Source organism: Pongo pygmaeus, chromosome 19, assembly GCF_028885625.2.
Source record: "Pongo pygmaeus isolate AG05252 chromosome 19, NHGRI_mPonPyg2-v2.0_pri, whole genome shotgun sequence".
NCBI classification, from domain to species: Eukaryota; Metazoa; Chordata; class Mammalia; order Primates; family Hominidae; genus Pongo; species Pongo pygmaeus.
The window spans coordinates 59,142,537-59,156,419 of NC_072392.2; the positions used below are offsets into that span (position 1 = coordinate 59,142,537).

A 13,883-nucleotide genomic window follows, 5' to 3' on the forward strand; every position below is an offset into this window, starting at 1 on the left:
CTACTCAGGAGGCTGAGGTGAGAGGTCTGCTCAAGCTCAGGAAGTCAAGGCTGCAGTGAGCTGTGATTATGCCACTGCAGTCCAGTGTGGGTGACAGAGAGAGACCGTGTCAAAATAAAACAAAATAAAAGCAATAATAATAAATACTCAGGCCAAGCACGGTGGTTCACGTCTGTAATCCCAGCACTTTGGAAGGCTGAGGCGGGCAGATCACTTGAGGTCAGGAGTTCGAGACCAGCCTGGCCAACAAGGTGAAACCCTGTCCTACCAAAAATACAAAAATTAGCCGGGCATGGTGGCGTGCACCTGTAATGCCAGCTACTCGGGAGGCTGAGGCAGGAGAATTGCTTGAGCCCGGGAGGCAGAGGTTGCAGTGAGCTGAGATCACACCACTGCACTCCAGCCTGAGCAACAAGAGCGAGACTCCGTCTCAAAAATAAATAAATAAAAAATAAAACAAAAATAAAAATAAATAAATTAATACTCTAAGTTGAGAGGGTTTTTGAAAAGGTGAAACCAAATTACTATAATAACAGGAAGAATGGGAGGAATAAAGTTTCTCAGATTGTATACTGTTCAAAAGAGGCTGACAGTATCTTAGACCAAGTTGAGCCATGCATGTTATAAATTTAAGAGTAAACGTTGATTCCGTAAAAGGAAGTGATATTGTTCTTATAAATTAAAAAAGCAAAAGTAAGTTCTTGTTAATTTTACCACTGTGAAGAAAATATACTTGGTAACTGTGAACTTCTCACCAAAGATAAAGTATACAAGGAAAAATGGATAAAACAAACTTAAAAAAATTTTAAGCTTCTATGTAATTACAATGAGGAAAAGATTGATTTCAAAATTGTGTAAGCCTGTAAGAAAACAGCATGCTTTGTTTACTGATACCTTTTTCTATATCACATAAAGCTTTACGTTATAAACCTGAAACCCCACTTTTTTTATCAGAGAAACTCCTTTTTAATCGATAATAAGTAAAGGTTAATTTTTTAACATAACTTTCAAGTCAGTAAGGGTGAAAAATAAATCAGTAACTCAATAGAAGGTAGGAAAGTATAAAAAAAAGTAAATACATGGTAGATAAAAAAACATTAAATAAAAGACAATAGAAATAAATTACTTTTGCAACTTTACTGATATAATAGAGAACTTATTTCTACTATGTAAATAACTTAGTCAGAGATATGTGAAGGAGTGAAGAATGTGCCATCCCAAAATATTCCAGATTGGTGTAGTAATCATTTCAAGTTGAAAACAGTTGAGAAATTGTAATTTCAGAAAGGGCGAGCTGACCCTTCTCCTCCTCCATGCAGCAAGAGATACAGATGCCTCTGGGAGGGGCACCCTCTGCATACCAGGGCGAGCAAACCCTTATCACCAGAGACTTAGAATTGGAGGCTACAGGCCAGGTGGGGTGGCTCATGACTGTAATCCCAGCACTTTGGGAGGTACAGGAGGGCAGATCGCCTGAGGTCAGGAGTTCAAGACCAGCCTGGCCAACATGATGAAACCCCGTCTCTACTAAAAATACAAAAATTAACCAGGCATGGTGGCGGGCGCCTGTAGTCCCAGCTACTTGGAAGGCTAAGGCAGGAGAATCGCTTGAACCTTAGAGGAGGATGTTACAGTGAGTGAGATCACACCACTGCACTCCAGCCTGGGGTGCAGAGCGAGACTCCATTTCAAAAAAAAAAGAATCGGAGGCTGCAATGGACCTGAATAAATGTACTTGACGAAGTAACCCTTATCTTCCACCTGTTTTACATCCTGCATACATGTCCTAGTGAATCCCGTAGAAAATTTACTGCCCCTGGCCAGATACTCTTTGTCCTGTCATTTCTTTTCAAATGTATCATTTTTTGTCTAAAAATACAAAAGCATCTTGCTTTGGCCACTTATTCAGACTTCATGCTCTTGTGAATATCCCCATGTACATGTAGAACTAATACAATTTGTTTGCTTTTCCCTTGTTAATCTGCCTGGTGTCAATTTGGTTTCTAGATCTAGCTAAAGAGGCCACTAAGAGCAAAAGGGGGTTGATCTCTTGCTCCCCTAAACATGCACTCTGGTATAGAGAAAAATTTGATCCTGAGACACCCACATAGATCTGAGGCCCTTCCTTTCCTTGCCACCCTAGGTCACAAATCCCTCTGTACAGCTAGACATTATTTTGAACAGAAGCAGAGGGAAGCAGGAAGAAATGTGACAGATTCTGCATTTAACCAAAAGAAAATATGTTATTCAAAAGTGACCATTTATTTATTTATTTATTTTTATTTTTTGAGACAGGGTCTCAGTCACTTAGGCTGGAGTGCAGTGGCACAATCATAGTTCACGACAGCCTCGAACTCCTGGACTCAAGCAATCCTCCTGCCTCAGCCTCCTGAGTAGCTGGGACTACAGGTGTGCACTGCTACACCCAGCTAATTTTCAAATTTTTTCTAGAAACCGGGGCTTGCTATGTTTCCCAGGCTGGTCTTGAACTCCTGGCCTCAAGCCATTTTCCTTCCTTGGTCTCCCAAAGCACTGGGATTAAATAGAGAAGTAAGCCACCACACAGGGCCAAAATAAACTATTTAAACTAAAAAAGATTGTTGCCTGGAATGACAAGTTTAATGTTTGGTTGTTTTTTTTCCTCTTATTATAGAGCAAGGTAGAAGCTTGCAAGGAAAAATTAGGTCCATGATAGAAATTAAAAAGGAGTATTTTCTTTGCATATATTGGAATTATAATGTGGGTAAATGTTTGACCCCACTATAAACATTTTTGTAGGATTATTTTTCCACACTATGTTTTTTCTCCTGGCGTTAATATTTTTCTGCGATTTGCACGCGTTACCCCTTCTTAAATTAATTGTAGTCCCCGTTGTATTGACCAAGGAGCCACCAAAGGCTTTGTCCAGTCTGGAAATGGCAGGTGTAAAGCAGAAAGCAAGGGGCAGAAAGGGTAAGAATAGACCCAGTTCTTTGCAATCACAAGAAAGTGCCCACCCAGCCATTCTGCCCTTTTTAATTTGTTCCTTTCCTCGGATCTAAATGCACTGACAATTAGGACTATAGAAAACCATATGCATCGTGACCACCATTACTCACCGCCCTGACCATTCCCCTGGGTAACACAGAACATTTAATAGGCCTGTCCCAGCATCTGATAACAAAGGAAAAACATATGGCAGATCACGATAATGATTTTGTGTCTTTCTGTAATGATGAAAGAAAAACCTGATCCTGCATAATAATCGCTTTGTTATTCATAGAAGTTAAATGGCATTTCCTCATGAATTTTAATGTGCCATCCATTTTCTCACTACTTATCCCCACAATTCTTTGTGAGCCTTTGCAGAACATTATTCTCTTATCTCTTTCTTTCTTACAGTGATGTCATTATTCTTTCTAAACCATAAGACTTCAGGATGTTGTCTTTTTACTGCATTGGTCACACAGTGCTGGTCTAGGTTGCCATAAATAATCTGAAAAGATCAAGCTGTGCACTTAGGATTTCTGCACTTTTGTTTCCTGTATGTATGTTACTTAATTTTAAAGAGTTTACTTTCAAAAAATTATCTGGAAATCCTGTAATCATAAATTTGTGCCTTTTAAAATAAATTATAATTAATTAGTGGCACTCATGAATCTTTTGTTTACTATTCTAAAAGTTCAGGAACCATTTGCAATATTTTTTCTTCCTTATTCTTCTTTAGTGGGCATAATTCATATTGAAATTCAGTCCCATATTATGTGTAGACAGAGTAATCTCAGAATTACATACGACTAGACTAGATTTTTAGCTATTTAAGGACATAAACTGAGTCTTACTTATCTTTGTATTCTATGAAGTATCTATCTAGCTCAAGGACTTCTAAATAGAAGGCCCTCATACCGGGCATGTAAAGGCGTGAGCCAGCATTTTGGGAGGCCGATGCGGGCGACTCACGAGGTCAGGATATCGAGACCATCCTGGCTAGCATGGTGAAACCCTATCTCTACTAAAAAATACAAAAAATTAGCCGGGCGTCGTGGCGGGTGCCTGTAGTCCCAGCTGCTCAGGAGGCTGAGGCTAGACAATGGCGTGAACCCAGGAGGCGGAGCTTGCAGAGAGCAGAGATTGTGCCACTGCACTCCCAGCCTGGGCGACAGAGTGAGATTCCGTCTCAAAAAAAACAAACAAACAAAAATAGAAGGCCCTCGTAAATATTTGCTTATAAAGTAAAAAGTATCTTTTGCAGAAAACAAGTCAGTGGTTGCCAGGGGCTGAGGGTAGAAGGGGAAAATTGCTTTCACAGAGGTACAAGGGAACTTTTTACAGTGAGAGAAATATTCTACATATTGATCGTGATGCTGATTACGGTGTGCATTTGTCAAAAATTATACACTGAAAATTGGTGAATTTAATTACATGTAAATTATATTTAATTATATGTAATTATAATTAATTTATACCTTAATAAAACTGATTAAGGAAAAGATCTTGTGATGACATCATCATTTCCTTATGGGAAATAACTAACAACAAATGCTATTAACAAATAACTACCACATTCTTTACATGAACAAATAACCTGGTTTCAGATCAAGCCTTTAAAAATTTTTAATTTCTTGATTGAATGACCAACGATTTATTAAATATTACCATGTATCTGGTCCTGTACTAGATTATTTATTTATTTATTTATTATTTGTTTTTTGAGACAGGGTCTCACTCTGTCACCCAGGCTGGAGTGCGGTGGTGCCATCTCAGCTCACTGCATCCTCAACCTTCCCTGCTCAAGCATCCTCCTGCCTCAGCCTCCTGAGTAGCTGGGACTACAGGCACACACCACTAGGCCCAGCTAACTTTTGTATTTTTTGTAGAGACTGGGTTTCACCATGTTACCCAGGCTGGTCTCAAACTCTTTGGTTCAAGTGATCTGCCCACCTTGGCCTCCCAAAGTGCTGGGATTATAGGCATGAGCCACCACACCCGGTTCTCTTTTCTTGTACCAATAAATGCTGTCAAATGATTATTATTTCTGATTTTTATAGGAATAACAATTTTACACTTAGGCTCTGAGAGGTTAGGTAAACTTGTCTGAGTCCAGATATTTTATTTTTTTAAAAATCAGCTGGGCACGGTGACTCACATCTGTAATCTCAGCATTTTGGGAGGCCAAGGTGGGCGGATCACCTGAGGTCGGGAGTTCAAGACCAACCTGACCAACATGGAGAAACCCCATCTCTACTAAAAATACAAAATTAGCTGGGCATGGTGGTGCATGCCTGTAATCCCAGCTATTCGGGAGGCTGAGGCAGGAGAATTGCTTGAACCCTGGAGGCGGAGGTTGTGATGAGCTGAGATCACGCCATTGCATTCATTTCACTCCTGGGCAACAAGAGTGAAACTCTGTCTCAAAAAAAAAAAAAAAAAAAAAATGGGCATGCATGAATATAGCTTCAAAGAGGCTAAACTAGCTGGATGTGGTGGCTCCTGCCTATAGTCCTAGTTACTCCAGAGGCTGAGGCAGAAGGATGGCTTGAGCCCAGAACTTCAAGGCTGCAGTGTGCTATGATCCTGCTACAGCACTCCAGTCTGGGTGACAGAGGGAGACCCTGTCTCTAAAAAAAAAAAAAAAAAAAAGAACACTACAGCTACATTAAACATATATTTGTGATTAGGAATTTTGAGGAGTCAGGTGATTTTCTCCAAAACGTACCTACGGTAATAAAAATAAAAACTTAAATTCAACAAATAAGTATTTACTTTGTGACAGAACTGTACTAGATATTTCAAGGACTATAATGCTAAAAATATGTAGACTTTGCTTTCAAAGCATATACCACATTAGTCAGGCACCATGGCACATGCCTGTAGTCCCAGCTACTTGGCAGGCTAAGGCAGGAGGATCCCTTGAGCCCATGAGTTCAAGACCAGCCTGGGCAACATAGCAAGACTCTGCCTCTTAAAAGAAAAATCATATGCCATATTAAATGGATATGAGATGTGCAAATAAATAGCAATAATACCAGACAAAGTGTAGGGCTAGAATAAGACTAGAAGTAATTTTGGGCAGGGTGCAGTGGCTCACACCTGTAATCCCAGCACTTTGGGAAGCAGAGGCAGGCAGATCTCTTTTTTTTTTTTTTTTTTTAGACGGAGTCTCACTCTGTTGCCCAGGCTGGAGTGCAGTGGCACAATATCAGCTCACTGCAAGCTCTGCCTCCTGGGTTTATGCCATTCTCCTGCCTCAGCCTCCCGAGTAGCTGGGACTACAGGTATCCACCACCACCACTCCTGGCTAATTTTTTTTTTTTTTTTGTATTTTTAATAGAGATGGGGTTTCACGATGTTAGCAGAGGCAGACAGATCTCTTGAGGCCAGTTCAAGACCAGCCTGGGCAACATAGACCTCGTCTCTATTAAAAAAAAGAAAAAGAAAAAAAGAAGTAATTTTGCATTCAAGAAGGAGGAAATACCTTCAACTTTGGCTAAATTGACTAACCAGCCACAAAGAAGAATTTAGGAGAGATTCAGGCTTAGATGTTTTTGTGACCAAAAAAAAAAAAAAAAGAAGAAGAAAGAAAGGCAAAAACTTTTCTCCTTCTCTTCTCTATTTATTTATTTTCAATTCAAAGCAAATCTGACAAACAACCTATGAGTATATGTGGCTAAAGTAGATGCTATTTCATAGACTTCTACACTGATACCTCCCTCATTCTGATCTCTGCTTAAGTTTCCTTCCCAGAGAAGCCTTTCCTGATGATGCTACCTAAAAGAGTGTCTCATCACTCTCTATGCTCTCTTTTTAATTTTTCTTCTAATCATTGATTACTATTTGATATTATATTGTTGTTTTTTTTTCTTTTTGAGACGGAGTCTCATTCTGTCACCCGGGCTGGAGTGCAGTGGCATGATCTCAGCTCACTGCAACCTCTGCCTCCCGGGTTCCAGCAATTCTCCTGCCTCAGCCTCCCGAGCAGCTGGGATTACAGGTGCGTGCCACCACGCCTGGCTAATTTTTGTATTTTTAGTAGAGATGGGGTTTCGCCATGTTGGCCAGGCTGGTCTCGAACTTCTGACCTCAAGTGATCTGCCCGCTTTGGCCTCCCAAAGTGCTGGGATTACAGGCGTGAGCCACCATGCCTGACCGATATTAAGTATTTTTGTATTTATCATTTGTCTCCCCACATTGTTTTTAAGCTCCTTTCAGAAGGATCCATATGTCTTATTCACTGTTGTGTCTCCAGCACTTAGATTAGTACTTGGCTTTCTGTTGAATGAATGAATGAATTTGACAAAAGGGTCTTTCTGATTACAACAACTCATCTCCAACTATTCCAGTCTTCACTTGAAGTTCTACCAATTTTTCATTTTATGGTTATTTGACTTTTGCCACAGATTAATATCTTAACTATATTGAAGTAGAAATATACACTTTTGAAGCAAGGCACATGAAAGAAGATTTGAACCCTAAGACATGTCTGTGGTTTCATGTAATCTTTTGAAAGTGAGTTGTTTCAGAATACTTCCCTCTTCTCTAGGCTCTAGCTTGGGTTACCCGGAAAACAGAACCTGAAAAAATGCTCATAGAGCTCATTTTTGTTGTAGGTGGGGAGAGGGAGGAAGATGAGTACCATCCTAGAGAAGGAAGAATCGGGGCTACAGCTTCTCAAAGAAACACAACTGGTTGCCTGATCAAATGGGAACATCTCTGGAATGGCTGTATGGGTCTCAATAATCTGTTGGAGGACACAGAAGAAGAATAAATAATTCATCTCCCGTGAGTCGTCACCTGACTTCTCCAAGAAGCCACTGGGGAAGCCAGAGCCTGCATACATTCAGTCATGAGAAAGTAGGTTCCGGAAACTGCTGCTACAGCCCAGTCCTCATCACCAAGAGGTTGCCTCTCCCTATTCCCTTGGTTATAAAGCCCTGGACTCAGCTACCATCTCCTAATACCCCTCTGGCAAGGAAGAAAGCCAAGTGACCGAGATCCTGAGAGGAAGACAGAGCCAAGCAGATCAAGGAGGGCATTTTTTGTTTGTTTCGTTTTTTGTTTGTTTGTTTTCAGATGGAGTCTCACTCTGTCGCCCAGGCTGGATTGTAGTGACTCTCTGTTCACTGCAATTTCTGCCTCCCGGGTTTAAAAAATTCTGCCTCAGCCTCCCTGGTAGCTGGGACTACAGGCACGCGCCGCCATGCCTGGCTAATTTTTGTATTTTTAGTAGAGATGGGGTTTCACCATGTTGGCCAGGATGGTCCTAATCTCGTGATCCACCCACTTCCGCCTCCCAAAGTGCTGGGATTACAGGCATGAGCCACCATGCTCTGCCAAGGAGGGTGTTTATAAACACATCCCCTCCCCAGAAATTATTCAGGGAAATAATTTCTAGCAACCAAAGCCCAGGCACATGTGTGACATATGGATACATGTAGATTGTCTCCAAGTGCTCACTCTTCGATGGTATTTTTAGTATAAATTCCCTAATTCTACACCTCGTTTCATCTAAATGCCTACATTCTCTTCCATAGTACGTTTGTTTTTGTTTTTTAACTTTGAGAATTTTGTTCAGCAATTTGAAATGATGAAAAACCCTATGCATGGTAAAGTTATGTTTGAATATCCTTTCTTATATCGATTTGGCATCATTAATTCATTCAACAAATATTTAATGAGCACCTACTATATTTTAGATTCTATACTAAGCGCTAATACTACTATTGTGAATAAAACAGACAGACATTCCTGGATCCCTGAAGCATACATTTTAGTGAAGGGAATCACAATAAACAATGTAAACAAAATATGTGTATTATGTTGGATGATTATAAGTGCTAGGAAAAAAAATAAAGAATGGTGATTTTCTTTTTGATTCAGTGACCTTTTGAATACACAATCTATGAAAGCCTTCAGGGAGAGAGGAAGAAGGTGTAAATGGGGCATTTAGACAATGAAGTGTTCAGTAGTATTAGAACTCTGAGTTAAGCCTGTGACCAGGGAGTAAGGAAGTAGCATGGAAGATGTAGAGTATCGTGGTGTCTCTGTACAGGACACAACTTTTCATAACTTTCTCCAAGGAAGTAATAGGCAAGACACATGACACAGAGCAATGTATCTGTGTGAGATACAATTGCTATTAACTCAGGTTTACTCCACAAACAGATTATAGGAAGTACATACTACAGAGAGCTGGATTCTATCAGTTATACAGAAGGAAAATATACATTTTTTTCTGTATAAGTGATGAAGCTGCCTGATAACTCTAGGTTACTCTTCATGCTTACAACATGAGGTGTAAAGCTACACAACTGGAGTGAGATACTGAGAAGCAACACTTAATTCTCCAAGATTTCTTGAAGTACGTGCTGCACCAAGTTTTATGTTCCTTCTCTGCAAATACTGGAAACTGAGCTATCATTTCCAAGCAGGGCACCTGAAATGCCCTTAACCATGAGAAGAACTTGGAAAACCTACAAACGACCCATATCATTGGTGACCAAGAGAGCTGAGGGGAAGAATTCTCATATGGTAAATATCAGGCTGCTCTCTTAGGTGGAGATGAAGGACTTTTCAGAGAATCAGACAGCAGATGTCAGTCATTGATGACCTCTTTGATGTGGACACCTAGAAATGAATATCTTCAAATAAGACATCATGTAAGCTGAACAGGTATTTGATTCTAGAATGGTAGAGCTGAATGGTCTTAACCAAACTGGATGATCAATTCTCATGATGCCAGGGCTCAGAGTAAAGTTTGGAGTTCCAGAAGCCAAAAAGTACAAATATTAAAGCTTACTCTCTTAGACCACTGGGTAGATAATTCATTTCCCAATGAAGGATCTCATTTGTTCGTGTATTCAAACAATCGTAAGTGCTTACAAATTACCTGTGCCAGGTACTTTGCTAGGTGTTGGAAAGACAAAGGTGAGCAAAAATTGATGTGTATCTTGCCCTTACAGAGTTTATAGTTATAACTATAATTCTAACAAGGGCCATTAAGGAAAGCTTGAGACAGTGCTGTGGCTCATGCCTGTAATCGTAGCACTTTGGTAAGCCGGGTCAGGGGAATCACTTGACTTCAGGAGTTTGAGACCAGCCTGAGCAACATAATGAGACTTCTTCTCTACAAAAAAATTTTTAAAAATCATCCAGGCATGGGGTGTATGCCTGTAGTCCCAGCTACTCAGGAGGCTGAGATGTGAGGATTGCTGGAGCCCAGGAGATCAAGGTAGCAGTGGGCCATGATTGCACCACTGAACTCCAACCTGGGCAACAGAGCAAGACCCTGTCTCAAAAAAAAAAAAAAAAAAAGATTGAGAGAGAGAGAGACACTAAGGATTCAAGGTTTTTTTAAAGTCATTAGTAATTTTGATTTTTATTCAAAGATCAGTTGCAAATCTATTACAGGTTTTTTAAGTAGGAGATTTGAATTTTGAAATGATCACTCTGGCGGGGTGCAGTGGCTCACACCTGTAATCCCAGTACTTTGGGAGGCCGAGGCGGGCGGATAACGAGGTCAGGAGATCGAGACCATCCTGGCTAAAATGGTGAAACCCCGTCTCTACTAAAAATACAAAAAATTAAGTGGGCGTGGTGGCGGGCACCTGTAGTCCCAGCTACTCGAGAGGCTGAGGCAGGAGAATGGCATGAACCCGGGAGGCGGAGCTTGCCGTGAGCCGAGATCGCACCGCTGCACCCCAGCCTGGGCGACAGAGCGAGACTCTGTCTCAAAAAAAAAAAGATCACTCTGAATGTTCATGGAGAAAAGATTGTAGATAGATAAGAGGGGTTCGGAGACACCATTTGGAAGGCTGTTGCAGCAGTTTCAGGCAAGAGATAACAGTTGTTTTGACCAGGGAAGTAAGCCACTTACTTAGCAGAATTGCTTTTGAAGTGAACTTTATAATCAGCATTGTTCTTCAGCTTCCATCTCTTTCCCACCATTCCCCCATTTACTTTGTGTTTGTTGTTGTTGTTTTGTTTGTTTTGGAGGCTCCCAGGCTGGAGTGCAGTGGCACGATCTTGGCTTACTGAAACCTCCGCTTCCCGGGTTCAAGTGGTTCTCGTGCCTCAGCCTCCTGTGTAGCTGGGACTACAGGCACATGCCACGCCCAGCTAATTTTTGTATTTTCAGTAGAGATGAGGTTTCGCCATGTTCACCAGGCTGGTCTCAAACTCCTGGCCTCAAATGATCCGCCAGCCTTGGCCTCCCAAAATGCTTGGATTACAGGCATGAGCCACCATGCCTGGCTCCCCCTCTACTTTAAAACTTGTTTAGGGCTGGGCATGGTGGCTCACGCTGGTAATCCCAGCACTTTGGGAGGCCGAGATGGGCGGGTCACCTGAGGTCAGGAGTTCAAGACCAGCCTGATCAACATAGTGAAAACCGTCTCTACTAAAAATACAAAATTAACTGGGCATGGCTGCACATGCCTGTAATCCCAGCTACTTGGGAGACTGAGGCAGGAGAATCGCTTGAACCTGGGAGGTGGAGGTTGTAGTGAGCCAAGATCGCACCATTGAACTCGAGCCTGGGCAACAAGAGCGAAACTCCGTCTCAAAAAAACCCAACCAACCAACCAACCAAACAAACAAACCTGTTCACAAGGACGTCCAGCCCTTTCCTCTGTGAGGTCACAGCCCCCAAAACACAGATTACTAAAAGTTTTTAAATGTCTTTGTCTCCATTTTTTACTGATTCCAATAGATGCTGTCTACAAGCATCCATGCATTCTATGAGGTCATTTCAGGCTAATGTGTGTTCCTTGAACAGTACTGTATTGCTCTAAATAAAAAAATTGAGAGAACGTAACATAATATAGGATATTTCGTTAAGAACTTAAATGGAAGGTGTTGCCCTTTTTTCTGAGAAACTCTTTAAGGAAAAATCCTGCTTTCTATTCAGTCATACAAACCACCTGCTTACTATGGACACTGTACAACTGTAAGAGCTGAGGTTGCAATGGTTAAAAATAAAAATAAATGAAAAATTTAAAAAACAGCCCTTACTCTCACAGAGCTTATATTCTAGAATGGGAGGAAATTATAATAAAATACATTAAGCACTATAAGATATGAAGTACAGGAGACTAAGGAGACAGGATAACTAAATGCAATATGCTATCCAGGATTAGATCCTAGAACAGAAAAGGGACATCAGTGAAAAAAATTAGTGAAATCTGAATAAAGTCTGTAGTTAATAGTATCATAACTGTGTTCATAACTTAGTTTTGATCATGGTACCATGGCTATGTAACATGTTAACACTGGGTAAGCTGGATGAAGGGTACATGGGAACTCTGTGTACCATCTTTGTAGCTCTTCTTTAAAACTAAAATCATTTCAAAATTAAATATGTACTAGAAGAAGGAGAAGGGGAAGAAGAAAGAAGAAGAAGAACAAGAAGAAGGAGAAAGAAGAAGGAAGAGGAGGAAAAAGAAGAAGAAGAAGAAAGGGAAGAAGAGGAAGAAGAAGAAGGAGAAGGAGAAGGAGAAGAAGAAGAAGAAGAGGAAGAGGAAGAGGAAGAAGAAGAAGAAGAAGAAGAAGAAGAAGAAGAAGAAGAAGAAGAAAGAAGAGGAAGAAGAAGAAATAATAATAATAATACAGGATGATTTGGGAGCTCCCAGCAGGGCACTCAACCTAATCTAGGGGTGGGGGAGGCTTTCTGGAGAAGGGATGTTTAAGCTGAGACCTGGAGGACAAATAGAAATTAACCAGACAAGAGATATTGAAAAAGACATCCAGAAATAGTATGTAGAATGTTTACATTGCCAGAAGCAAGAGAAAGCATGACAAATTATAGATATTAAATAAAATTAAGCATGGCTAGAGCTTAGAATAGGGTGGGGAATGGGAAGGAGAGGAGTGGTAGAAGATGAACCCAGAGTGGTAGGACACCAAGTGCCTTAAAAATCATGTTGAGGAGTTTAGAGTCTAAGGACAATTTCAAGAAGAAATAAAAATGACTAATAAAATGTATATTTTAAAACCTTCTTTACTGGTAGTCAAATAAATGGAAATTAAAGTAATTGGATAATATATTGACTTACTCAATTACCAAATATTTTAAAATTATAATATTCTTTGCCACCAAGAGTATGAAAAGAGAATTTCTTACATTCTGCTGATAATATTAATATATCTGGAATGCTATCTGGCAATTTAAATACAAAGGTCCAACAATGTTAATATCCCTTTATCCCTTCAGTTTTATGTATGGGATGTTATTTTAAGGAAATAATCAGAAATATATTTTTAATTAACGTAAAAAGATTTTTCATATCATTATTTATAACAGTACAAAATTTAAAACAAAATTTAAAAAATTTAAAATTTAAGACGAAATAGGGGCATAGTTAAATAAATGATTGTGTTTCCATATGATGAAATAGTAAGTATTAAACATAACATTTACAGCTTTGTGCAGTGCCAGTATTGTAGCCAATGAGGTTTATCCGAGGTGCGATTATTGCTAATTGAAAACTTTTCCCAATACCCCGCCATAACGACTTGAAATATAGTTGGCATTCGCAATTTTTGACAGTCTTTGTGGAGACTGAACAAAAAAAAGAAAAAAATAACATTTACAAAGAATTTTAATGACACAGATTATACATATAATGTACATATTATATATAATATATCTTACATATATGTTATTATATATATAATTAGTATGTGTGTGTGCATCATCTGCAGACAGAACTGACTGTGTAATTTGCAGGGCCCAGTGCAAAATGAAAATTCAGTTCAAAATTATTAAGAATTTTAAGAAAGCAACAACAGAACCTCAAATCAAGTGTGGGACACTTCTGAATAGGGGCCCTGCATGACTGACTGCACAGGTTGTACACCCTTGCAACTGGCCCTGTCCCTAGAAAAAAAAGATGAAAGGAAATATCCCA

General features: G+C 39.9%; 1 non-coding gene across 1 annotated transcript; it reads left to right on the plus strand.

The window, feature by feature from the left end:
- Positions 1-13,393: 13,393 nt before the first annotated feature.
- Positions 13,394-13,534, plus strand: LOC129018423 (U4 spliceosomal RNA). Its single transcript, XR_008495256.1, has one exon. It is a non-coding gene; the product is annotated as a U4 spliceosomal RNA (small nuclear RNA).
- Positions 13,535-13,883: the final 349 nt, after the last annotated feature.